Below are 27,122 nucleotides of genomic sequence, written 5' to 3'. Positions count from 1 at the left end.
TATGCCGATATGCTTCTGCTAGACTAAGCAGGGAAGTCATCTTAGATTTATTCTCCTCATGTTTCAAAACTTTCACTATGTTTAGGTCTTATGAGGTCAGCAGATATGTATGCAGTTCCATGATTGCAGATCTATACATGTAATCAATTTCAAGGAGGACCATACCTCCTTCGGAATGGGAAATATATAATCTTGGTATGCACTGATTTTTTATAAATCATTTGATGAGGTTTAACTATTTAGGTTTCTCAGTGGTGTTATAGACCACATGCCTAAAATATATCAATGCATTTATGAACCCATGATACATATCCTTTAGAAGTGGGTGTGGCAAAAACTGAGCCAGAGAGAGAGAGACAGACCGACAGACAGATAGAAGCAGTGAACAAGGATGAGGAGTGAACAGAAAAGAAAGCCCTGGTATATGATTTTATGCTGTTAACAAAAGCTAGAAGTTTGTTGGACTTAACAAAGAGGGTTTTCTTACTAACTTCCTATTTTCAGAGCAGTTTTCTGATTTACCTACCCTGTGGGCTACACTGAACCTAGAGACAGACTGAGACAATATGTTGAATGGGTAGTTGCTGCCTTAGGAAGGGTTCTCCTGTTCAAAAGAAGGTATTTCATCTGCAAAAGGTGAGGAATCTATGGAAGTATATATGAGATTTTCCTGATTGCAGAGTACGGATGTCTGGGCATGAAATTTCCTATTCCATGTTAATGTAATTAGCCTAGAGAACACTCTTCTGGGATCACCATATTGACTTCAGTCAAACAAACTGTGATATTCCTAAGAGAGGCTAATTTTATGTTTCTTTAGTAACTCAGTTAAGAAAGCATTTTATGAAATGGCTGAATTAAGCAATCTAGTTTTATTTTCCTTGTGCTTAAAAATAGATACATTGCTATAGACAGTGTTTTGTCCTTTTGCTGAACACCTTACCTGTTTGTGCTTGCTGTACCTTTCCTGGAGACCATAAGTATCAACATTGCTAAGTATGGTGGAGAAGATGCCTGGGAAATTTTGAACTGTAATATACGCTACCCAGAAAAACAAATCCAAAAATATGGGCACTTAAGAACTTTAAATGGAGAGCCTAAAAACCTACATACACTTTGTAAAATGTATTTAGGCCTTACCAGCTACACGTTAAACACCTGAAGAATAGAGAAGGCAATAGAACCCTTCTTGTAGTCTCAGTGACCCTACAGCAGTCTTCAACAAAAATAACTACATAGCAAGAGACTAATGGAGCTACAATACAAAACATCATAAATTTGCAACAGAAATTCAGGGTTCTTACTGGACTAAAATTCAGACCATAAACCCAATTGATGACACAGACATTCCTGATCAAATTTGAGAGGATTGAAGGATGTGAAGGCTATAAAATAAGCACAAGTCATCTCATTGTTCCTAAGACAGCTACACAGCATTAAACGATTTCTTCACTATTGCACATACATGATGGTGAAAGGCTAGATTATCGCCTATGTGTGACCCAAGTCCCTGACTACTGGTTGAGCTCTTAAGAGTGTGTTGTCAATATGATAGATACCAAGGGTGGATGATTTCCTGATATATACTATTATATATTTCTTGTCATATAGTTTTAGTCCATGACTCTGAAACTAGTTATTTGTCTGTGTTAGCCCTTCCTGGAGAACCTTTGTGTTAGTGGAGGATCCTATGACTGCTCTTAATTTGCAATCAGTTGCAGATTTACCCAGCCAGAGCCCATTGACATTGGCCTTGACTTCAGAGAGGTAAATGACAAAAAAGAGAGGTCCCAGGACTGATCACTGAGAGACTCCACCCACATCAAGTGTAACTTGGACAATTTGTTGTGGATGAGGAATTCATCCTTGGTTTGAGACCTATGTCTCTAATGGGCAAAGGCAGCTTGTAAATGTTTCATCTCCCAAGCCCTTGCTTAAACTTAGCAAAATAACAGAACTTGTCAGAGATCTGGAATGCATGGCTAGGCTTTAAAAAAGCCCTTGTAGTCATTAGCCTAGTGAACACCTCTGGAACTATGACCCTATATGGATGTATTTGACCTTGAACCCACCGATGTAAATGATTATAAAAAAATAAATAAATAAAGAAGTAGATCCTGGTAACATCAGTGTTATACATTCATCTGAGCTCAGCTTCACACCTGGAAAACCATGAGACTGCAAAGGTTTGTTCACTTATCTCACCTACAAGTAGCTTCAGCCAGATGAGAGCATTCCTCCACAAATCATTTAATTACTGACCATTTCCTTATGTCCTTACCCCAAAACACACACACACACACACACACACACACACACACACACACACACACACACACACACACACACACATGCGTGTGCACAATGAAAATAACAAATCCTATCACTACAGAGCAACTCATTGACTTGGTTGAATGTTTTGAGGTGGCAGAAGAGTTATCACCTGCTACACCTACTGTACTACAGAAAGCCAATTCATGGATCAATGCAAAAATAACCAGTAAGGCTGTATTTAGAGGTAAAGCTGGGGAGAAAGTGTGTAGAAACAATACTAAAAAGATCATAAAAGAAAGTGGGATTCAACATAAGCTTAAAAAGTTAAAACATTACAGATGTTATGGTGGAAATTCAGTAAAGCTTACATGATGATTTTTATCGTGTGCGCATTGTGGCATGATATGTAAATGGGAGCAGCAAGTTTTCAATTTAGTAAACTCCGCATAGCGATGCACAATCACGCACATTCACACACAAATACGGAAACTTTCTAGGAATGCAAATTTCAGCACAAGTAGCTGAACTTAATGCTAATGAAGGAAATCTAAGTGACTGAGCAATCCAACAAGCTCTAATGACGCCATGTAGACTACGTGTACATATTGGTAGGGCATGCAGAAAATTTCCAACTACAGGAGTCTACACGGAAACAAGGACATGTAAAAGTTATGAAATATTGATGGAACTGACCTCAACAAGTAACACCACACACACACATATTATGACCTAAGCACACACTGTGGATTCTAAAAAATCAGTCTCCTATAACAAATTAAATTTTAACTGCCATAACATAAATGCACCTTTGGTCCACCACCCCAAATGAAGAATAAACTTGTATGTAATGCAGGCTGGTAAAACATTTAAAACTGATGAAACAGATATTTGTTATGGGGTACATCCCACAGGCCCATTTATTGGGGGATGCTGGCTATGCCCTGGAATCTTAGATGATGACAACCATCAGAGTATACACACTCCCACAGAAGAATGTCATAATGAGCCACATGCTCAAACTAGAAACATCATAGAGTGTGTGTTTAGACTGCTGACATCACAGTTCCGATACCTAGATATAGCTGATGGAGCCCTGCAAAATAATCCATGCACATGTACACAGATATTCACAGTATCTGCTGTGCTCCACAATCTGATCCTGTGGAAACAGCTAAAGCAGGATCAGCAAGGGGAAGGGCCACACATCTCCCAACCAGCACCTAGGTCACCACAGCCACAGTCAGAGGAGGACTCTGAGGAGGAACCACCAGATTCTGTCCCTGTAGGCAGATGTAGACATACTCAGTATGCCCTTCCTTTAGCTAAGAGAAAATGCATAGCACATTCACTGGCAACCTGGGGACCTAATACCTTTTGCCTAATCACATACATATATTAAAATTGATGACAGACAACTCACACAACCTTCAGCTATCTACGTATTGGCTGTGTACTTCTTGCATCAGGCAGAGTCAGCCCTGAACTAAAGATGTGTCAACTGCTATATTTGCAAGGTAAGTCCGGAACCTAGACTGTGTTCTTGAAGATTATTATGACATATCCTTGCATCTCTTAATGTGGAACAGTAAGAAAGTAAATAGTGGTGGATTTGTACAGAAATTACATTAACATGGAACTACAGACACTTGTGTTACCAAATATGTGTCCATTCGTAATTAGTAGGACATAGGAGTGAATCATTCTCACAGTCATACCTTTGCATAATACTTGTAAATCTTTCAAGAGAAAAGTTAGAAAGTGAGGCTACACACTGCAGTTTCTGACATCAGACTTGTTTGTCTCATAGCAGTAAGTGTGCTCTGTTCCCTAACCCCCCACAAAGAGGAGTGTACCTTTGTACCTGCCATAACAGTAACGCAGCTATGCTACCCCCAAACCCACAGTAGATGTGTGTTTCTGCCACAGTTAATATCCTCTTACATTTTGTGGAAAATGCTATAGAATTGCTTACACGTTACATGTGTTAGGTAAATGATGACTCACCAAAAAAACACCCACATGTAAGAATGAGAGAAGTATATTTGTAACCATATTTATGGCAGGTTGTGTGACTACTAACTGCTCTATGTCCTAATATAATACAGAGAATCACTTGTACAATATACACTCCATGGTTTGATAGCAGTGCACATTCTTATGCAGTTGGTTGTGCGATGAATGACCCCAGTTCTGTGTGGAGAAGTCACTTTTGTGGCAAAGAGGACTAAGGCAGGCATCCTGTTTGCGGAAGCTGTGTTGATATGAGGGTTCTAATCCCGAAATAAGTAGAAATTCTGGATGTTTACTATCAATTGGTAGTGTGATTTTATAGACTTTATTTATGTGTACCATACTTTTCATATTTAACCTCCTTGTTTGTTTTAAATTCCACATTGGCATGATGTGCCACATCTTGTGAACATTTTTGAGAAGGCTTATCTAGTTTGCATGTAGCGCAGCATTGCAGAAACAGGGAAAAAAACAGATAAGATTTATGTCACACTGCCAGCAACAGAAGGCGGATACATTCAATTATTGCTCCTAGTCATTGGGAAATCCCAGCCTGGAGATGAGATAGGCGTGGGATATAGTAGCAGGTATATATTACATAATAGTAAGTCCCAGATATTAGCAATGCAACACACATTTGCGCACTGCTTACCCGCATGCAAATAGGTACAGAGGCAAATGCGCATGCATGTACACTTAGTTAAACATAGCACACATCCGATGCTTCTTGTACTATTACATTATATATAAATATATATAGATCCATACATAGATATATGTTCTTATTGCTCTATATGTTACAGTTTCTTTGTTTGACCTAAAACTACATGTGAAAACATTGCAAACTAAGGGCACAATATGACTATATGTACATATATTTACATCCCACCCATTTTTCCCCACCACCAACCATTCCAACGATCAGTACACTATCCAAGAAAGAAGAATAAACTGACCACCAGAACTGTAGTTCAAATGTTTAATAAACTACAGTCCTGGTGGTCAGTTTATTCTTCTATCTTGGATATTTACATTTTATTTTGGAGTAGACTGACTGGTTATTGTGGTGCATATCTTTTGAACAATCAGTACAGCCCTGGGGTCTCCTTAACTTTTCAACACATATATCAACCACAATATAAATTGTACTATATAATGTTGTGTGCTCCTTCATCGACAAGGCCATTTTGTAGTGCTCACAAGCTTCTTCTGAAACTCAATCAGCCAAATATGCTTAATAAGGGTACTGGTATTTTTACATAGTTAGGCTTATAAACAGTAAACTTCTCTTAGGCTACTAGCTTCAGGTGAATTTAAGAAGTGATGTACCTATGCAGGCCTACCAAGCTGTTGTCCCCACATGGCTTGCTGAAATCATCTACTATAAGTTTACCTGCAGTCCTGTTAAAATCAGACTTGTGCTGTGACGTGCATTAAGTACTGTGTTCTGTAGTCTGTGTACTTAGATAGGTAGGGGTTCTATTTGCATTGTAGTCAACTGGGGGGAGGCATAGCTCTCAACCTTCCATCTCTAAAATGAGGAACACTGCCTCTTATAATGTGGAACAAATGGGCAAAATGTGGAACACTTACTAATGGCTTACTAACAACTTCATCTAAGAAGCTCTTAGGATGGCTAAAATGTGATATTTTTTCTTATAGAATAGGTCTTTTAATGAAATAATATGATTCAGTTCTATTTACCATTGATTTCAATTAAAATGCTGCTAACACTAAATGTGTGACAGACCCTGTCAATGTGGAACTTCGAGGAACATGAACTTTTTCAGACCCCAAATGAGGAACATTTCTCACAATGAGGTACAACTTGAGAGGTATGGGGGGAGGTAGTGCGTGTGTCTGAGCTGTTACTGGACATTAAAAAGAGAGTATTCAACAGCAGCCTATGAAATACTGTTCTATGCATATTCATCAGGCCATTGTTTTTAGCCACTGTTATGAAGTGAAAGCCCTGCAGTATGTGCAGTTGCTACTTTTACTTATGTATGAAAAAGTATAGTTCATTTTTATTGTGTTGCTATGATTAATTTTTGAAAAAAACTGTGCTGTGTTTGACTTTGTTGCCTATGTAATGTCATTAACAAGTGAATTGTCAATTACTGCTTTTATTCTGTTGCAGTTGTGTTACCCACACTACACATTGGATTAACACTGCATGAATCCAGTTCAGTTCACCTATTAATAAGTAAACATCATGACACATGATTTGTGAGAAAACACCTCTGCACCCTTGTGCCTGTAGTGTACACTAGGATTATATATCTTAAGTTAATTGTTTCTGGTGTCATTTTGTGCTTTAACAGTGTTTCATTGTCTTAGCTGCTCTTGTTTGCATGCAGAGACCTTTACTCATTGTGGTTATAAATGCAGAAAAAACAATTAAATTATTTTCCCCTCACAATCAGCCAATGCTATCTAGCAGAGCAGATCTTTCACAGACCAACATAGCTGGGCAAATGTCAGTTAAACAAGCATTAATGTCACATCTTATCTCTCCACAATAGAAGTATAGATCCCACTTTGGATAGACCTCTTACTGTACAACCCATATGTTAGTCCCCCCAAAATAGCACCATATCACATACACCCATCCTTTTCTCATTCTCTATGCAGATACTAGGATCACACATCACATTATGAGCTGTCAGTGTCCCTCTTTTTCATCTGCTAGCCTAGTTGACATGTCTTTATTGACTCTGTGCAGATAATGCCGAAGGCCTGTACTACAACATCAATGAAGTACCATCATGGGTGGATGTACTCTGCAGCAACCTACAGAAACAGCAGAGACATTCAAAACACAAGCACAGTATTCCTAACACTAAACCCAAAGCACGCAATACACATTTATTTATTTATTTTACATTTGTTAACCAGGATAGTCCAACTGGATACAGTTCCATTTTCAGCGGAGGCCCGGGGAGAAACACTCCACATGTGGATAGATACAGAAGAGTTAACAGTAGCAGTTTTATACAGTTACATATAGATACAAGTTACAGAATTATCGGAATACATGCATACTTAAAAACTTTACAATATTAATTTCCTTGTTAGAACATAAACAGTTTTAGTGGTACAAGGCTGAGTAAGGTAGCATATCATTCAGTAGTACAATACATTTGAGAGTGATAGTCAGTGTTTCAGACTTTTTAAGACTTTTTCTACAGGTAGCCAGATAGTAAAGTGAATGGTGAGTTGGTTAGTCAGGGTTTGTACAGGGGCACAGCCAGTGACTTGTTAGGTATATTTTGAGAGACATTTTAAATTGGTTTATAGAATGAATTGCTGTAAGTTCAGCAGGAAGTTGGTTCCAGATTTTACCAACAGAGTTGCAAAATAATGACTCACCTGCTAAGTTTTTGGATTTAACAGTTTGTACCAGCATTTTATCAGAAGAGCGGAGTGTTTTTAGGTTGCTGTAAGGGGCAGTTATATTTTTGAGTACGGACATGCTTTTGGGCTGATAGAGGACTTTATGGGCTATTATTAATTGGTTATACTGGATTTGAGAGGGTAACTCTAGCCAGCCGAGGGATCGTAAGTTAAGGCAGTGGTGGGTTCTATATGCCGAACCTGTGGCAAATCTGGCTATTTTATTGTAGCAGCTATTGAGTTTATTGAGGTCAGATTTACTCAGGTTTGTATAGATTGGGGAGGCATAAAGAAGGGTTGAAAGTAAATGTGTTCGGGCAATCACTGTCCTAGCAGTTGGGGTTAGAAATGACTTAATCCTATATAAAGATCCTAGCTTCTTCTTGACTGTTTTAATGGTTTTGTCAATGTGAGCATCAAACTTAAGGTTATTGTCAACAATTACGCCTAATAGTTTTGTATTACCGTCTGGGGAAATTATGTTGCCATTATTGGATGTTATGGTAAATGATGGGAATGTAACTTTGCGGGTGGGGGTAAAGAGTAGCAGTTTTGTTTTATTTGGATTCAATAGAAGAGGCCGGTCAGTGAGCCAGTTTTCTACTTCATTGAAAGTATTTTGGGATAAGGTCTGCAGGTCTATTGGGGAGGTGGTGGAACAGATTAGGGTAGAGTCATCTGCATATTGAATGCAGGTTGCTTTGAGGATGACTGTATGAAGATGATTAATGAAGATGGAAAATAGGAGAGGTCCTAGTATAGACTCTTGAGGAACTCCAAGGGTGACTAGCAGTAGGGAGGATAGGTTATCCTTCCATAGCACAGCTTGTTGTCTGTCACTTAGGACTGAAATCAGCATATTGCCAGGCTATATATGGCAAGAGTTTTTAGTGTGCCAAGGAGTAGTTGGTGGTTTACCATATCAAATGCCTTGGATAGGTCCAGAATAACAGCAGAGGAGAGTGTATTATTATTTCAAATTTGATTTATTGTCTGAGAGAAGGATAGAAGGGCTGAGGGGTCTAAATCTATGCTGGGAAAGAACTAGGAGACTGTGCAGATTGAGGTAATGTAAGAGTTGCTTATGGATACATTTTTCCATAATTTTAGCCAGAGGTGACAGAATGGCAATGGGCCAGTAATTTGATAGATCAGTGGAGTTACCCCTTTATGGAGAGGAATTACAGGGACATTTTCGACATGGAGGGGATATATGCTTCCAAGATGGTCCTGTTGATTAATATTGAGATGGTATATGCTATTGCATCTGCAGCCTTTTGAAGATATTCAGCAGGGAGTAGGTCTGCTGATAGGGTGGTGGGTTTCAGTTTTTTGATTAAGGATCAGATAAGTGATGTTGGTACTGGTTGAAAGTTAAAGGAGGGGTAGGTATTGGATATGGGGTCAATTAGGTCTAGGTTATTGGGGCCTAGTTGGTTTGCAAGGGATTGTATGGTTTCCATAAAGAATGTGTTGAAGGTGTTGGCAATATTTTCTGGAGGTTTTTGGAGGGTAGACACAGGGGTAGGGGTAGTATTATTTCCTGGGTGGAGAAGATTGTTTAAACTGGACCAAAATTTTTGTGGTTGATTTGATGTTTATGTTGCAGGTTACAGTAATAGTTTTTTTTGTCTAGAACTATAGACTTTTTTGCATCATTCCTTAGCTGTTTATATATAAGTTGATCCTTTGGGGGTTTATTAGTTTTCCAAGAGGTCCAAGCTTTATTTCTATTTATGTTTTTTTTGTCTAGTTTCTTTGGACAGCCATGGTGCTACTTTTTTCTTTGTTTTGATGGTCTGGGTAAGTGCATGGCTATCAAGGATAGTAAGAAATGTGGAGTTAAAATATGATACTGCTTGGTCTAGTGGAAGTAATTTTAGACAATTCCAATTACATGACTGAAGTTCTATTTGGAATTCAGTTTGATTGAAGCTCTTATTGTTCCTAATAGTTCTGAAGCTAGGTATTTGAGGGATATCAGTTTTTTTGTCTGAGTATATAAGTTAGGAAGTGATTACTTATTTCCTCAGTTTGGGTACCTGCTTTATACATTTGGGGAAGGTTATTTATGAAAATCCAATCTAGTATACTTTCCTTGTTATTGGACTTACTAGTTCTAGTGGTGGAGGTTATGACTTGGGAGAAGCCATATAGATTTATGTGGGTAGTAGGGAAGTCTGAGGAACAGATGTTCCAGTCTATATTAAAGTCTCCTAGAACAATAGTTTCTTGTGGGGAGTTTATAGACAGCCATTGTAGGATGTCTTCAAGGATATTAGTGTTGTTACCTGGTGGGATATAAATGCAGCTAATGTTTATAGATTTGTGTTGGTTAATTTGAAGTTTTGTAATGAGTATTTCAGTTTTATCAGTCTGAAAAGCTTGTGGAGAGTTGGAAATAATTACATTGAGTGTAGTTTTATATAGAACAGCTAGCTCCCCCTCTTCTTTGAGGTGTGGTCCAGTCGTAATATATTGTAACCTGGAGGTGTAACTTCATTGTCAGTGGTGGTTGGCTTAAGCCAGATTTCAGTAAGACATAGTATATCTGGGGAGTGTACTGCCATGAGTGCATGCAGGTAGTGGATTTTATTATTTAGGCTTCTAATGTTTAGGTGACAGATGAGGAGAGAGGTAGAGGAGATGTTTAAGTTTTTCAGGCTAGTGGGGGTGTTATATATTGGTTTGGTTGCTTCAGGTGGGGTTGGTGGTGGGTTGGGGTGGATGTTTCCATCCATTGTGAGGTTAGTTTGTGAATTATTTATTAGTTTGTGAAGTTTGAATAAGAGTTTGTAGTAGTTCTAGGGTTAACATAACTGGCTTGAATGAGCTGTTGTGTTATTGTAGTATGGGAGTTGGAAGGGAGGGGGAGTAGTGGGTGATTAAAGTTATGTGAAAGAGGCATAAGTCTCTGTTTGTGATTTGGGTAGTGTAGGCCAGGGAGGGTGAGATGTTCATATGCTGTGAGAAGATAAGTAATTATCAGCAAGGGTATAAGGTAGTAGGAGGGCTTTAAATTGTAAAGTGAGGTTAAGGCTTGTAGAGGCATTAAAGAGGTTTGTAACTAACAATTGTTTAAGAATGGAGGTGGGAAGGTAATAGATGATGGTATAGTAGTGAAATAGGGAGGATGTTGTATTTAGGGTGGTTCTTAAAATTGCTGATTGGTGTATTTAGGGTGGGTCCTACAATTGCTGATTGGTTCTGTAATTATGGGAGTGGCAACTATGGCTATAAATTTAGCACCTCTCGGGGAGGTGAGATTTGGGGGCAGGGTGGGGCGCGGAGCGAGCCTGAGCATAGCGAGGGCAAGTGCAGCAGTGGTAATATGGAGCACAAGAGTTTTAACCCCTAATTCAGGTTTATGCTACTGTTTTTCCTTAGTTAATATGTTTTATGCTGGGAGCTCTACTGTTTTTCCTTAGATAATATGTTTTAAGCTGGAAGCTCTATTCTAAAACTAAGGCAGACAGCTGGACAACAGAGCCAACAGTAAAAAGGAGTTGTATTCTACTGTGTGTCTTTATTAAATTAAACTTATGGGCTTCTAAGCTAAAGGGACATGTTGTAGACCCAGTTCAGCTGTGCTTTATTGATTTTTAAAAAATAGTGACCTTATTTAATTTCTTTTGGTAATGGGGGACAGGTTAGCCGAGATTGCTTGTTTCTTATAGGGCTGGATCTTTCCCATGTTCTGAGCCATTCAGGTAAAGCCAGGAAGGGTAAAGAAACCTGATAGGGATAGATAGTTAGCACTTTTTCTTGAAAAAGAATAATAGCAACAGTAATATACACTATGGGGTAAGCTCGCACTTTAAGGCTAGGCAGCATCTGGTTATACAGTTTAATTCAGTGTACTTTTAACACAACAGTGTACTTGTAACACAATAGTCTATATTCCTTATTTTCTTCAAGACAACAGAAAATATTTAACAGAGCAGGTCAATACATTCAAATTATATTTCTGAGAGTGCATATAACTAGAACAACACTCCGCTCGCTGTTCTACACAGTGTACTAAGAAAGGAGAGGTTTTACGGCATTTACAAACTGCCTTAAGCATTTATGGTGCACAAATCACTTTTACTGAAAGTCACTGATGCTTAGACTCAGTATACTTCACTTTATAGTTCACTTACTGCAATGTTAGTTGCATACAGATTCCACAATGCTTTAAATTAAAAAAAATACAGGTTTCACATACCATAAAAAGATAGACAAACAGCCAACTGGGTCCGTAGGCATTAAGGGATTTGAAAATGGCAGTTATATGAGTGTTATAAGTAACCTTGATTGCGTAGCTAGTCTGGGGAGGGAGTAAGGCTCTTGATAGGCTAATATGGAGCACAAGAGTTTTAACCTCTGATTCAGGTTTATGCTACTGTTTTTCCTTAGTTAATATGTTTTATGCTGGGAGCTCTACTGTTTTTCCTTAGATAATATGTTTTAAGCTGGAAGCTCTATTCTAAAACTAAGGCAGACAGCTGGACAACAGAGCCAACAATAAAAAGGAGTTTCATTCTACTGTGTGTCTGAATTAAATTAAACTTATGGACTTCTAAGCTAAAGGGACATGCTGTAGACCCAGTTGAGCTGTGCTTTATTGATTTTTAAAAGATAATGACCTGATTTCATTTCTTTTGGTAATGGGGGACACAGTAGCCAAGATTGCTTGTTTCTTATAGGGCTGGATCTTTCCCGTATTCTAAGCAGTTCAGGTAAAGCTAGGAAGGGTAAAGAAAACTGATTTAATTTCTTTTGGTAATGGGGGACACAGTAGCCGAGATTGCTTATTTCTTATAGGGCTGGATCTTTCCCATGTTCTGAGCCATTCAGGTAAATCCAGGAAGGAGCACCAGTGTCTCACCCAGGAAGTGCTTAAGGCAATAGTTATCTATTACAAAGGTTGTTCTTACAGTTGATTGTACAGTGAGACATACACCTGCTCCAGTCTAGAGCTTAAACAAGGATAAATTTAGGGTCAGCTGTGTGGCACAAGTAGTTGTCACATCACACATGCAATCAAGTCTCTCCACAAGTCCCACTATTAATCGATCATAATTGGTGTTGTTATGTGCAATTTGATATGTATTTCTAGGGAATATGTGGAGACAGACATGATTGAACTCTCTATATATGTGTCCCAAGCATGCATGTTCCTATGTTTGACCATCATTATAAGCTCAGCTAGGATGAGACAACAATGTAAAGAACAAACTATTGTCTAAAATTGGTTATGTGTCTGGTGTCATTCTAAGGGGCTCCAGTTCCAGTCAGTGTGGGCTATCATTATGGATAGACTATGCTGCTTTGAAAGACATGGACTTCCCCTGGCACCAGTAGGCTTTTGTTTTCTGGCTAAGGCATCTGCCTCCATCATAATGTTTTTATTAGGCAATGTCACAAAAGCAGAAGTTACTATGTGAAAATATATAACTCCAAGAAAGTAAGGGTCTTGTTGATAAACTGTAGTAGTTAACATCAGAAACTGCACTCTGTCAGCATTTTCCCAATGGAAGTGGTGGGTATCTGTGCAGTCACAGAAACCTGATGCAAGACTGCAGTAAGTAGCCCTGTCTTGCAAGGCTACAATGCCTTCCATACATTCAGAGTGCAATATGAATTTGGGGATTATTTCTCCTCATTGAGGATAATTCCTCCTCTACAGGGGATAGACACATAAGTCTGTGGAATGTAAGTCTAATTTACTGTGGCTAAGAAACCCCTAAATGTTATTGCCAGTTATATGTGTCCTTCCACGAACAAGAAAGTCCACATTGCTTATTTATAAGTACTTGCAACAATTAAAGTTGAACAAGACAACCTACTCAGGGATGATTATTACTATGACTGCATTGATTGTGAAACTTACGTGAAACCAAACTCACATGCACAACAGTTCCTGGACTTTGATAACACATATGCCATGGAACTAAGACTGTAGCATAACACAAGTGCTTATAATATTCTAGAGCTAGTCCTCACAAATAGCATTGACCAATGCAACCCCTCATCTGTAGGACCTGCACTGTTTCAATACAGCCATAAGGTAGTTTTCTTCACAATTTGCAATAAGTACAGAATTAAATAATAACAGGTCAGCTGAACATACATCTTCCAAGGTAAATTCACTATCCTAAGGGATGGTATAATCATCTTCCACATTCCAGTTTCCACATAGGACATTGACAACTGTAGCAAGGTATACCTTGATGCCCTGTATAAACATCTACACAAATGTATAGACACAGACATACCTGATAGGATCAAAGAAATATCCTTCAGAAAATCATAACCATGCTGATGGATGTCTGACGTTACTTGATTATACAGTAAGAAAAAAAAGGCTGATGTCTACAAATACACAAAAGTTTAAATCCCAAACTGGAAGAATAACATCCCCAGCCTAAACAAGACAATATGACACTTTGTAAAATCCTCACACAGTGGCTATGGGAAATACATCAAAACCATAGCCAAGGATAACCATAAGGCTTTCCATTGCTGCATCTGCAACATCAAATGTATAACTCAGATATGTGGTGAATTACTTGTGGATGGTATTGCACATACTGAAGCAGTGTAAATTGAAAACAACCTAGCAGACATTTTTGGATAACAATTAACCTCCCACCCAACCACAAGCTTACCACAACCATCTTCAGCATCACATTCAACCTCCCTCTACAAAGAGCAACTAGTCACTGCTCTCTCCAATAATAGGAACACAGCCTGCATGGGACCAGATGGTATTCTGGCATGCATTCTTAATGATCTTAAACAGCAAACTAATGCACTCGGCACCCTACACAATCACAGTCTGAGCACTGCTTTTATCCACACAGATTTGAAATCAGTGACCTATTTCTCCTACACAAGAATGGATCAGCAACATACACATGTACTTATAGTCCCTTGTGTTTCATAAGCCTCAGCTGTAAGACAATGGAATGGATTTTCATGGATATCAGATACAAGAACAGATTTGACATCCAAACACTACATTTGTCCCAGCATGGTTTTCTCAGGTTGTGTATGCTACAACTGTTGGCATTCAGTGATGACACCACAGATGAAGCATGTGTGCACAGCATTGATTTTTTCTATCTTGACTTGGCCAAGGCCTTCCACACAATCCCACATATGTGCATCAGTGAGAAGTGAAGCCAGGTGAATATCAACTACTATGTTGTCATGTGGGTTGCAAACTGGCTCACAGACAACACAGATACAAAGTGTGAGAATTCACCTCTGACAGCAGAACTGTCACCCACAGCTTACCATAAGTGTCACTGTTGTGTCTGTTCAAGTTCACCATGTACATCTCAGAAGTCCAGACCAAAACAGGGTGTCTGTGGCTAGCCAAGTTTGTGGTTGATGGACAATTATGAGCTATCATTGTATCCAGTAACAATGTGAGTGCTGTTCAAAAGGAGTTTACACTGACCAGTGGCTGATGACAGCTACGTGCTGTTAAATGAACGTCAGATAAATGCATCATCATTTCCTTTGTTATTAACAATATTCCAGCTTACTGTGACATAACCATGAATACCCTAATAAACAAATATGTATTGATAGACTATGGGATCACAAGTAGACTGCAACATGTGTCTACTGTGATGAGGAAGGTTGTCTATATATCGCATCAGATTAGCAAAGCCATTGCAGGAAGATCACATTCAGTTCTAATTCCCCTATAGGTATCCCTCCTCAGGTGTACTCCTGAATATAATGCTCCCTTTGCTATGTAATATAACAGACAGCTGCAGAAACTTGGCAAACCTCAGTGATTTGCAAGTAATATAAACCATGGTGTGAAACATGTCCAATAAGGACAGACTGATGTAGCTGTCATGGTACTCAGTATGCTATCAACTGCTTCAAGGTGACTTATGTTTGCCTTGCAGTGCTATTTCTGACCCAATTGTGATAGAAATGATGCCTCTACATATGTCATTTATCATTATAGTCAGCTGTTCATGGGCCATCAATGTAGACTGATATATGTAGGACATGCTGGAGAGATAGATATATTTCCTATAGGTTGCCACTCCTCTGGAATAGACTTCAAAACCATGTCAAGCCAATCACCTTCATGACACTATTTCATCACGGTCTGGTTGACTTGATGTGAAACTGTTAATCTCTGCCCTGCATTGCCCCTGCTTTTCAACTGAACATGGGTAGTCCTTTCTAGACAAATCTTGCCCATACTGTACATGATATCTGACATTGAATGTCATATTGTGCTTAGCTTCTAAACACCACCAGGTCAATAGCCTAGTAACATCTTATGTACCTATAAAGCTGTGGTGATGTACATGCTAGAAATACTGTTATACTGTATTACTGTTTTGATGAAAGTTGACTAGAGTACATGCTTAAAATCCGGATATCTGGATCTGATGTTGTGACTTTTGATGTGCACCACAACTCTGTAATGAAAATAATTGCAGGGAACATTTCAAATTGCATGATACAAAATTCAGTTACTAACCTTACAACCCTTACAAGAGAATCCACTGTAAAGTAATGAAATGCTGATGGTAGCATCTGCATAACTGGCCAAGTGCAATTAACTGACAGTTGCAATCATCAGTTCAACACTACACATGCAGATGCAATCATCATTTATGTAAATGATCACCCTGTGCATCAGACACATAGCTTTACTATTCCTGAATCCAAAAGCTAGAACAAAGGGATATGGCACAGTTATTATCACTTGCACAGGGTGTTGTGAGGAGTGCAGGAGGCATAGGCTGACACAAAAGGTGTGTGAGTGTGTGTGTCAGTAAGGAAGTGAAGCAGGCAAGATGAACCATGAAAATGTTGTGTGTGTGTCTGTAGGTGCCCTCAATGTAACATCGGTGTGTGAGTATCTGCATGCACACAGCCAAGCTCAGTGCTATATCTACATGTCTATATGTTGGACAGATGTAAGTCATGCATCGTAGACTTGACAGTTCATTGTTGTTGCCCCTGACCATGAGAACTGGCTCTGCAGGAGTTGTACTGGCACCTCCATGCCGAAGGTCAGATGAAGGGCTACTATCTGCAGCTGAGTGATGTCTGCTGGATGTGCTTCCTTCACAGGAACATCCAGGACCATGACCTCATGGCCTGCTATGTCTGGGTGTGGACAGCACACTCCCTGATGGAGCATCGGCGGTACTACCACTGAGGGAACATGATCGGACACAGCCACATTGGCTCAATGCAGATGTAGTTGTTCACCTACACCCACAAGACTGATGTTTCCCTCCCAGCAGATGCTCCATCACAGACAATGTGCATTCCATGACAAACACGCCACACTCCATTACAGACACACCTTGTTCCAATGTGTTACCCATCTGATCCATGGAATCAACAACATGGTGGAGGCAATCACAGATGTCAGACTATGCCACATCTAGAACCCTGAGCATATGTCTGGAGTGCCTGTCTGAATGTGCCTGTGCCTCCATGATGGCCCTAAACATATGTAGTGTTATACATGAAGAGACATCTGCACTAGGTGGAGGGACAGCAGGCCTCCTCTGACCACCCCTATCAAACCTCCTGTGTGGCACTTTCCCAACAGTTTGGATATGGCCAGAGTCAACAGGTTGTGAATCAGCAGTAGCTACACTTCCCTAGTCAATGTCCTTGTCTTTCACCTGTCCAATATCTGTAACCTCAGTGTACTGGGGATATGTAGGCATACTGGCTGTGTAGTGGCTGTGTCATATTCAGCCTCTGCAACCCCTGGCTGTGCCTCATTTTGACCACCGTCATCATCAGAGTCAGATGAGAAAGTGACATCAAGTGGGTCAGGGGACAAATAACTACTACCATAATCACCTGTGATAAAAGGAAGAAACACAGGAATACATTAATATCTGCACTACTATGCTGTAATATATCCTAAACAATTTACACTGCTGTCACTATTACAGATAGTCATACCTCACAACATCTTAGAGCAAGAAATTTGGGCAAATCCATAAATAATGGGTAGACAAAGGCCCAAAAATAGGGGCAAGTTTGAAATATTGCTCTTACAAACCTAGAAAGTTGATAGAATAACAATTTTGAAACAAATTAAGCACCCAGGTTGTCAGTCTCAAGTCTGTTTATTACAATAAAATCAGGTGAAGAGGAGATCTGGAGGCCATCTTTAAATAGAATTGCTACTCCCCCTCCCTTACGTTTTGTATGGTCTTGTCTCAATATATTATATCCTGGGGGGATGATTGCATTCTCTTTAGTTCCAGGTTTTAACCAAGTTGCTGTCAGATAGAAAATGTCAAAGGAATGAATATTGAGGAATATAATGTTAAAGGAGTGAATTGATGTGGCATTTAAGGCTGGCTGTTAATATATATCCTGGGCTGAATGATTATATGACTATCCTGCCAGTTTTGAAAGAAAGGGCAGGTCAAGTCTAAGTCAATTTTTTGTGATACTACCTTGAAGTAATTAATATTCATGATATGGTGTTTTGTAATTCATTTTAATATATCAATATTTATTAGGAATTACAAAAAAATCCGCTTACGCACACAGTAACCTGAAATTCGGCACTTTATTGCTTAAAACACTAAAAAATTACATACGTTTTTCGTTAAACCTATGTTTAAACTTCATCAGAAATTGGCAAACACCGGCTTGCTTTAATCCATTCAATTATATAGAAACCAATTAGTCCGTGCCCGCCAAAATTCAAACCAATACAACAAGTCTTTAAAGCCACAGTTCTTATTTCACAAGTGTGACTTTTAAAATGACATAAAAATTATTTGAATGAAGTTCTTGTTGTCTATTTTAATTTGATTTGAAATATTTCCCCTTGGTTGACTGACAAATTTGTTCCGCTATGTATATTAATAACAATGTGTTTTAAAACACGGAATACACATAAATAAATGAATAAATAAATAAAATTGAGTGTCATTCATATTACGAACTGAATCTTACTAAACGATATGACATCCTAACTGTTCGTTTTAGACTAATTCACTTAGAATGATTTATTCTAAACATAAATAAAGATGTTTGTAAACCATTAAATATGTGCAGCATATTATGCAAGGCAATCACTATGAAGAAATTATTGTACGTAATTTATATTAAATATTGAAAATTAAAAATTAAAAATAAGCATTTCCTTACATTTTTTATTTTTTATTTTTTATTATTATTTATTATATATGTATATACGGATAGCACAAGAAAGTGAAAGAGAAGTACCATTATCGGAGTTATTGAATAATTTAGATTCGAGCATGTTAAAATATAAGAAATTAGGTCTGGAAATTGAATATTTTCACGAATGTCTAAGATTAGAAATAGTCCCTAAAGGACTTAGAACCTGGAAATATCCTACGGGTTTAATGCCAGGTTCTTCATTCCATCAAGATTTGATTAAATTATTTAATCAAAATGGTTTACATTTATTGGAGACAATGATAAAACAGTATACGTCTACGATGAAAGATTTGGAATGTGAAATAGAAAACATAGACAAACAAATTAAGTCACATGTTGATTTCTTAAGATATAAGTATGATTATCAACGATGCTTTCATAGCATCGAAGAGCACTTGCAAAAGATAAGAACTAACAAGATTAAAAAAATACAAAGAGATCAAGCTCAATATAAAACTGGTACAGCATATCCTTTACCTCCCAAGACACATGTACAAGTAAAGCACCATGCATTCAACAACACACAAATAGAGGAGACTACTAGTAATAATCGAATTGTAATACATGAAGCAGAATCACAAGAACAAGATATGCATGTTGATGTCGAATTAGATGAGGTACAGGAAGATAACATCAGGAGAAGTGATAGAATAAAGCAACGCAACACCAACAATCAGAACAATAATCATAACAAGAATGGTAGTAATAATAACCAACAATCATCCACATCCAATATGGGACAGGGTTTTCCACGACGAAATCAAAGAAAGCAATGGAACAGAAGGAAAAATCACAACTACAGGAGATAACATCTGATATAGAATCTAGCGGTGTGGTAATAGTAAAAAACACACAGCAAGACTTTATAGTCTATAATTATTCGTCATTCATGGTCACCACACAATTAGCCAATATCTTAGCAAAAGGTTTAACCTTTGTACCCTCCAGTAGAATGGATATAGCCCACACCATATGTGACATCAAGTTATTTGTAAGAAAACTGAATCTCAAACAACTTTTGGGTGATCAGGGCCCAGTTAACAATCCATTGAGAGTAGCTAGTTGTTATAATCCACCCTTGCACAACATACTTCACACATTTGAAAAAATGTGTGAAATAGATGTGAGACAATTACATCAAGAAAAGCAAAAGTACTCCTATAATTTATCTAAAGAAGAGAGAGACAACATCAATACATTAATTTCAGCTGATGTCAGAATCATGAATCCAGATAAAGGAGGAGGAATAGTTATAATGGACATGGAGGATTATAACAATAAACTAAACGTCCATCTTACATCAGATGTTTATGAGAAATCATCAATTAATGAATACAACAAAGCTAATCAATTCATCAAAAGCTTGTTGAATGAATTGTTCATAGAAGCAAGAATTGACATCCATCTTTTCAACTATTTAATGATAGAAGCGCCAAAAGTACCAACTATATTTGGAGTGCCAAAAATCTACAAAAGTATACAGAATCCACCATTTAGACCAATAGTGGATGGTAGAAATGCCTCTACATATGCTTGCGCCAAATATGTGGATTTAATCCTTAAAAAAATTGTCATTAAGGATGAATGGATTATAAAGGATTCATGGAATTTTCTGGAGAAGATCAATAACTTAAAGTATCAGCAAGAGAACAATTTCATCTCAATTGATGTGAAAGAACTATATACCAGTAACAAGGCATTGAATGGGTACTAGAAAATATACGTAACAAAAATGCACAATCAGATGAAATAGCTCTTGTAGGAGAATTGCTGGATATAATTCTGTCATATAATTTCATCTTATTTGACAAGCAATTCTATAAACAAACAAAAGGAGTTGTGATGGGATCCCCATGTGGATCAAGTTTTGCGAATCTAGTTATGTCCTATTGGGAGAAGAATTTCATCTTCAATAATATGGCGTTCAAGGACAAAATAATTTTCTATTCTAGATTCATAGATGACATTTTAATTATATTTCAAGGAAACGAAAATCAGGCAATAGATATGATAAACTTCTTCAATAGGAGTACCAGTTTTTTGCGGTTCACTCATACATTCAATGAAGAATCTATAACTTATTTGGATGTGAGCTTAAGCAAGAACATACCATATGAATGTTATGAAGCGAACATTTTTAGGAAATCAACTTATTCCAACAAATTCTTGCATTTCTCTAGCCAACATCCTATACACCAGAAAAAATCAGTAGTAAAAGGACAACTTGTCAGGGCAGCACGTATGATTACAACTGATATAGAATTTGACAAAGAATGCTTGCTGTTAAAACAGATGTTCACTAATAGGCAATATCCTTCTAGCTTTTTGGATCCCATATTAGAAGAAGTCAAAACAAAAAGACAAATGGGCTACTTCATTCCCATATTAAAATGGAAAGATGTTACCATTTCAGATGCAGGAGGTCAAAACATCGTTGAAGCACAAATAACATCAAGAGCAGGACCAAACAACGAAAATTATAATGCATCATGTATCCTAAGATATTCTATGGATTTCAACAGTATCAAAGAAATAATACTTAAAAACTGGAATATGTTTAAAGATGACCATGTTTTAATGGATAAGTTAGGATCGATGCATAAAATTATATGTAGGAAAGGATCTAACCTGAAAAATATTTTGCAGAAACATCAAAATAATAGATCAGTAATAATGAATAGAGGGATGGGATAATGTGGTAATTGCCCTTACTGTTTTTACATGTCTTCAGGCATTTCATCAGTTATTAATGGTTACAAAATTTATATAAAGGGCAAATTTAATTGTAACTCTAAAGGAATAGTGTATTTGGCCTCTTGTCAATGTTGCCCCTGTTTCTATATTGGAAAGATGGAGCGGAGGCTAAGAGATAGGGTGTATGAGCATATAAGAAGCATCAATTTACAAAAAGAAGACAATGCATTGTCAAGGCATGTAATGGAATATCCCAATCATAAATTTTGCTTCAAAGTTATTTTTCAACTTAAGCAAGACATGAGAGGAGGTCCATTCAATTTACTCTTAGAGAGAAGTGAATTGTTATGGCAAATCAAATTGAATGCATTTACCTACCCCGGTTTAAATGAAAAATGTTCAATAAGTAGTCTGTTAAAATTAAGAAGCTTGGAAAGATAATCAATTATATATATTAATAATTCTTATAAAATAAAAAACAAAAATAGATAATAACAATGCCCCATATTCATTTATTTATTTATGTATTTAGTTATTAATTTATTTATGGGTGTGTACATATACATTAATTATATTTTAAATATTTTTAATGTATTTTTAGTGTTTATGTCTCTATAGTTGCCCATAATATACACAATACAAACATTTAAAGCATTGCATAAAAGGAATATGTTTTAGTTATAATAGTTATAATTTTTATTTTATCATGTCAATAAATTTCAGACACTGACATATAAGATATTTTATTACATAAATTTTATCATATAAATATATATAAATGTGGTAAGTAGGATCGGACTTTGATCATAAATACATTGAGATAACTGCTAAGTGAATATAAGGTTATATTCAATGCTATTAATTAGCTTATGAGTTAGTTTATGTATTTACGCATAAAGCATAAATCCGTATATACATATATAATAAATAATAATAAAAAATGAAAAATAAAAAATGTAAGGAAATGCTTATTTTTAATTTTTAATTTTCAATATTTAATATAAATTACGTACAATAATTTGTTCGTAGTGATTGCCTTGCATAATATGCTGCACATATTTAATGGTTTACAAACATCTTTATTTATGTTTAGAATAAATCATTCTAAGTGAATTAGTCTAAAACGAACAGTTAGGATGTCATATCGTTTAGTAAGATTCAGTTCGTAATATGAATGACACTCAATTTTATTTATTTATTCATTTATTTATGTGTATTCCGTGTTTTAAAACACATTGTTATTAATATACATAGCGGAACAAATTTGTCAGTCAACCCAGGGGAAATATTTCAAATCAAATTAAAATAGACAACAAGAACTTCATTCAAATAATTTTTATGTCATTTTAAAAGTCACACTTGTGAAATAAGAACTGTGGCTTTAAAGACTTGTTGTATTGGTTTGAATTTTGGCGGGCACGGACTAGTTGGTTTCTATATAACTGAATGGATTAAAGCAAGCCGGTGTTTGCCAATTTCTGATGAAGTTTAAACATAGGTTTAAACGAAAAACGTATGTAATTTTTTAGCGTTTTAAGCAATAAAGTGCAGAGTTTCAGGTTGCTGTGTGCGTAAGCGGATTTTTTTGTAATTCAGCAGTTTGGAGTTTTCTTTTTCGTTGGTTTGAATATTTATTAGGTATGTTGATCAATGTATTTTGATTGGTTGGTTTTCGACCCATCTTGACTGCTTTTAGACTATTTAAATTCACTTCTTAAGAAGGTTCTTTGTTCTGATGAAGTCAACTGTGTTTGATGAAAGCGCTCAACTGATTTTATTGTAATAAATGGACTTGAGACTGACAACCTGGGTGCTTAATTTGTTTCAGTTGTTGGATTGGTAAGCACTTATATACCACTATTTGATTCAACAGAATAACAAGTTTTTCTTTAGCATGACATTTTTGAAGGGTATGAAGTCTGAAATGCAGATCTCTGTCATTATTTTATTCTGCAATCTTTAATGACTTGCCAATTATTTGCCAGAAAACCACTATGATATGAAATGAAGCCAGACATATGAGTCCAAATCTGGACATTCAATAGAAATTGCTACAGTTGACAGGTATGCAGACACTACAGAAATACATACAGCAGGACTGACATCATCAGATATCTTGTAACGTATCTACAATGCTGACATAAATGTATTATGCTTACCAACTGCAGGAGCCTTATGTCTCTGAATTCCTGAGGGCCCTGAAAGGAGTAAAGGAAAAGGTAATGGCAACAGCACCACATTTAACAGTATAACAGGGGGTAATACATTTACTCATCTATATCTGCAGTAACTAAAACGTTAACGATAATGTGGCTGACAACTTTAAAATAAGCTGAAATCTGCAGCTATTTTAAATTCCTCCACCCAAAAAAAACAACTTGACACACACATATAAACTATTGACATTATTTCAGAATGCCACAGTATTCTAATGATGATCTAACAAAGCATACCTGGAATCTCCTTTTGAGATGCAGGAGTGAGTGGCGCCCACATCCAGAACATACTGGAACATTGAATGCTGTAAGCTGTCCTGTGTGACAATATTTGCCAGGAATTCCTCTGTCGCAGTGAGAGGGGATTCTTCAGCAGCCCACCACTGCTGATCTGGCAATCACTTCCCATTGCAGTTGCACTCCTCCTTTCAGCTGTGATCATATCAGTGATTCTGTGATGCAACTGTTCATAAGTGCGACTTTGCCACCCAATATCATTTATTTTGTGGACTAATTCATTCCACAAGTCTGCTTGCTGAGCTATATTTGCCCTCCCTCTGGACAGCAATATTGTATGATGTTGACATAAGACCTCTATGATAAGTTCATAGAAGAATGCTACAATTGTACCATGTATCACACTACCGTGAGGTGATGTGTGCCATACATCGCAGTCAGGTACACATAAAAACAACAGCTGGGGAACTTGGTAGGGTCTACATTAACCATAAGGTCTACTACTCGAACTGCCAAGTCATGTGTAATAGCCTGGGAATCATCTGGAACATATGTGCCTGCAACCCTGGCAGTTAACAAGACTCCCATATGTGCCACATCTCCGAGCTGCACCAGATGTGTGTTAAGGGGGTATCTCACAGGCTCATTTAGGGGTGGATGCATACCATGCACTGGAGTCATGGCTGATGAAACTCATCAGAAATGCACACAGACACACACACACACACACACACACACACACACACACACACACACACACACACACACACAAGAACACCTTAATTTATTTATTTATTTATTTGACATTTGTTGACCAGGTTGGTCCAACTGAGGAGATGCCCATTTTCAGTGGAGACCCGTCAGTATATAGAGTAAACTAATACAATATGTTAATGTAGACTACAGAAAGTAGAAAGCAGGGATGGACAGTTTACTAAGCTTTATTTTGCCATCAGAGTGAGATAAGACAGAACAGTACAGCTGGGTGTAAGAGGCAGAAGAAAGTAGAAGGAGAGGGTCCGAGGTTTAAGTTGAGTCAGGACAAGGGCATAACCAGGAATTGGCTTGAAAATATTTTAGTTCTTTTTTTAAAGTTATTGAGATGTGAGATATTTCTTATGTTAAGCTGGAGTTTGATTCAAGTATTAGATACTGAGTAGTTGTAAAGTATTTTCCCAATATTTTTATTGGGTTTATATATTTGGACAAGAAGTTGGTCTGAGCTACGTAGTTGGCATGTTGGGGTATAGCATGATACCAAGTTCCATACAGAGGGGCAGATAAGGGTTTGTTGTGAAAGAAGTGAGTGATTTGAAGTTGTGATAGCTGCAAGTGGTGTGGAAACTCAAGCAATTTTAGATTTTTTAATGCTATGCGGTGGTGAGAAGTATGATGTAGATTTGCTGCAAATTTTGCAATCTTATTGTAAGTTTGCTCAATCTTAGCAATTAAAGTGGTCTGTAGGTTTGTAAGAACTGGGGCAGCAGAGAGAAGGCTTGGGAGTAGAAAAGACTGGCCCAAGGAGAGACAAGATTCACAAGTTAAAAATTCTGAGTTCTTGTAGAGGAGGCCTAGCTTTTGTTTTGTTTTTTTTTTTTTTGATAGCTTGTTGGATATGGAGGTCAAATTTGAGTTGATAATCTATTATCATTCCAATAAGTTTTTTGTGGGGTTTTACTTTAATAGTAGTATTATCTAAGGATGTAATGGTAAAGGTGGGTTTGAGATGTGACAGAGATTTTGGCAGAAAGAGTAAGAGCTTACTTTTTTGGGATTCAAAATAAGTTGGTTATCTGTGAGACATCTTTCAAAAGAAAGAAAAGTGTTTTGGGTAAAAGTCTGAAGTTGAGACATATCAGATGAAATGATAAGAGTAGAGTCAACAGCATACTGGATAAGAGAGCAGAGCTCTAACTTGTAATGTCATAGAGCATGTTTTTGAGCTACTGCCTTCACAGTACCAGTGCCTCTATTACAATCCACTAACAAGTCCCACAGTGCTCATAGTAAGTGTTACGCTACCCAAGTTAATCTTGTGAAAGCAGCTGCAGCAGTATCATCAAGGGGAAGAAGAACACATCCTCTCAACAATGCCAAGTTCACCACAGTCATAGGCCAATGATGACTCAGAAGTGGAACTGGCAGCTGGTACGGTTGTAGGCAAACATAGGCATGCTCAGTATGTCCTTGTATTGGCTAGGAGACAAGCCATAGCCCACTGACTCACCACCTAGGAGCCTGAAACCATCCTCTGACTTCACTATACTTTTGTACCGGGAAAGCATTACAGAGAAAAGTTCTACAGTAAGGACAGTAAGGATACACATTGCAGTTTCTGACTTCTCAACCATCCCTAAATCAGACAGCAGGCAGGATGCCAAACAAGCAGAGTAACCAGACCAACACAGTCTTGTTAGTGCCATAGCAGGAACATACATTACTCCCCCACCCCCAAAAGCATGTGTATTTCATATAATCAATAGGCAATGTCACATATTTTCTACAGAATTTCAGTATGTTTTCCTCCCTGCTTGTTCCCCATTTCATTGCTTTCCTATCTACCCATTTCTTTTCTGAAAAGCATTACCACTCAATGGTGCATGATGTGCAACCATGTGCATCAAATGTCAAATGCAATAAAGTATGTTGGTCTATTTCAGATGCTCATATGTACTTGTAAAAGTACTACCTACACCCATGTTCCAACCTGCCAACACTTATGCAAAAAAGCAGTTGAAGGCATTACATGATGCTATTGTTAAATCCGGTACCATCTGGACCCAAAAATGGAGTGTGATCATGCATTAATGAGCTAAATGCATGAACACATGCCACAACAGAGTTAGTAAAGCAACAGGTATATATATATATATATATATATATATATATATATATATATATATATATATATATATGTCTATATATATATATATATATATATATATATATATATATATATATATATATATATATATATATATATATATATATATATATATATATATATATATATATATATATATATATATATATATATATATATATATCTGTTTGAGTACATACCAAATAACAGTTTGTATTGACTATTCTAGAAAA

Source organism: Protopterus annectens, chromosome 6.part0 (assembly GCF_019279795.1).
Source record: "Protopterus annectens isolate FY-2018-M chromosome 6.part0, PAN1.0, whole genome shotgun sequence".
NCBI classification, from domain to species: Eukaryota; Metazoa; Chordata; order Ceratodontiformes; family Protopteridae; genus Protopterus; species Protopterus annectens.
Note: the sequence above shows the minus strand (reverse complement) of the source record.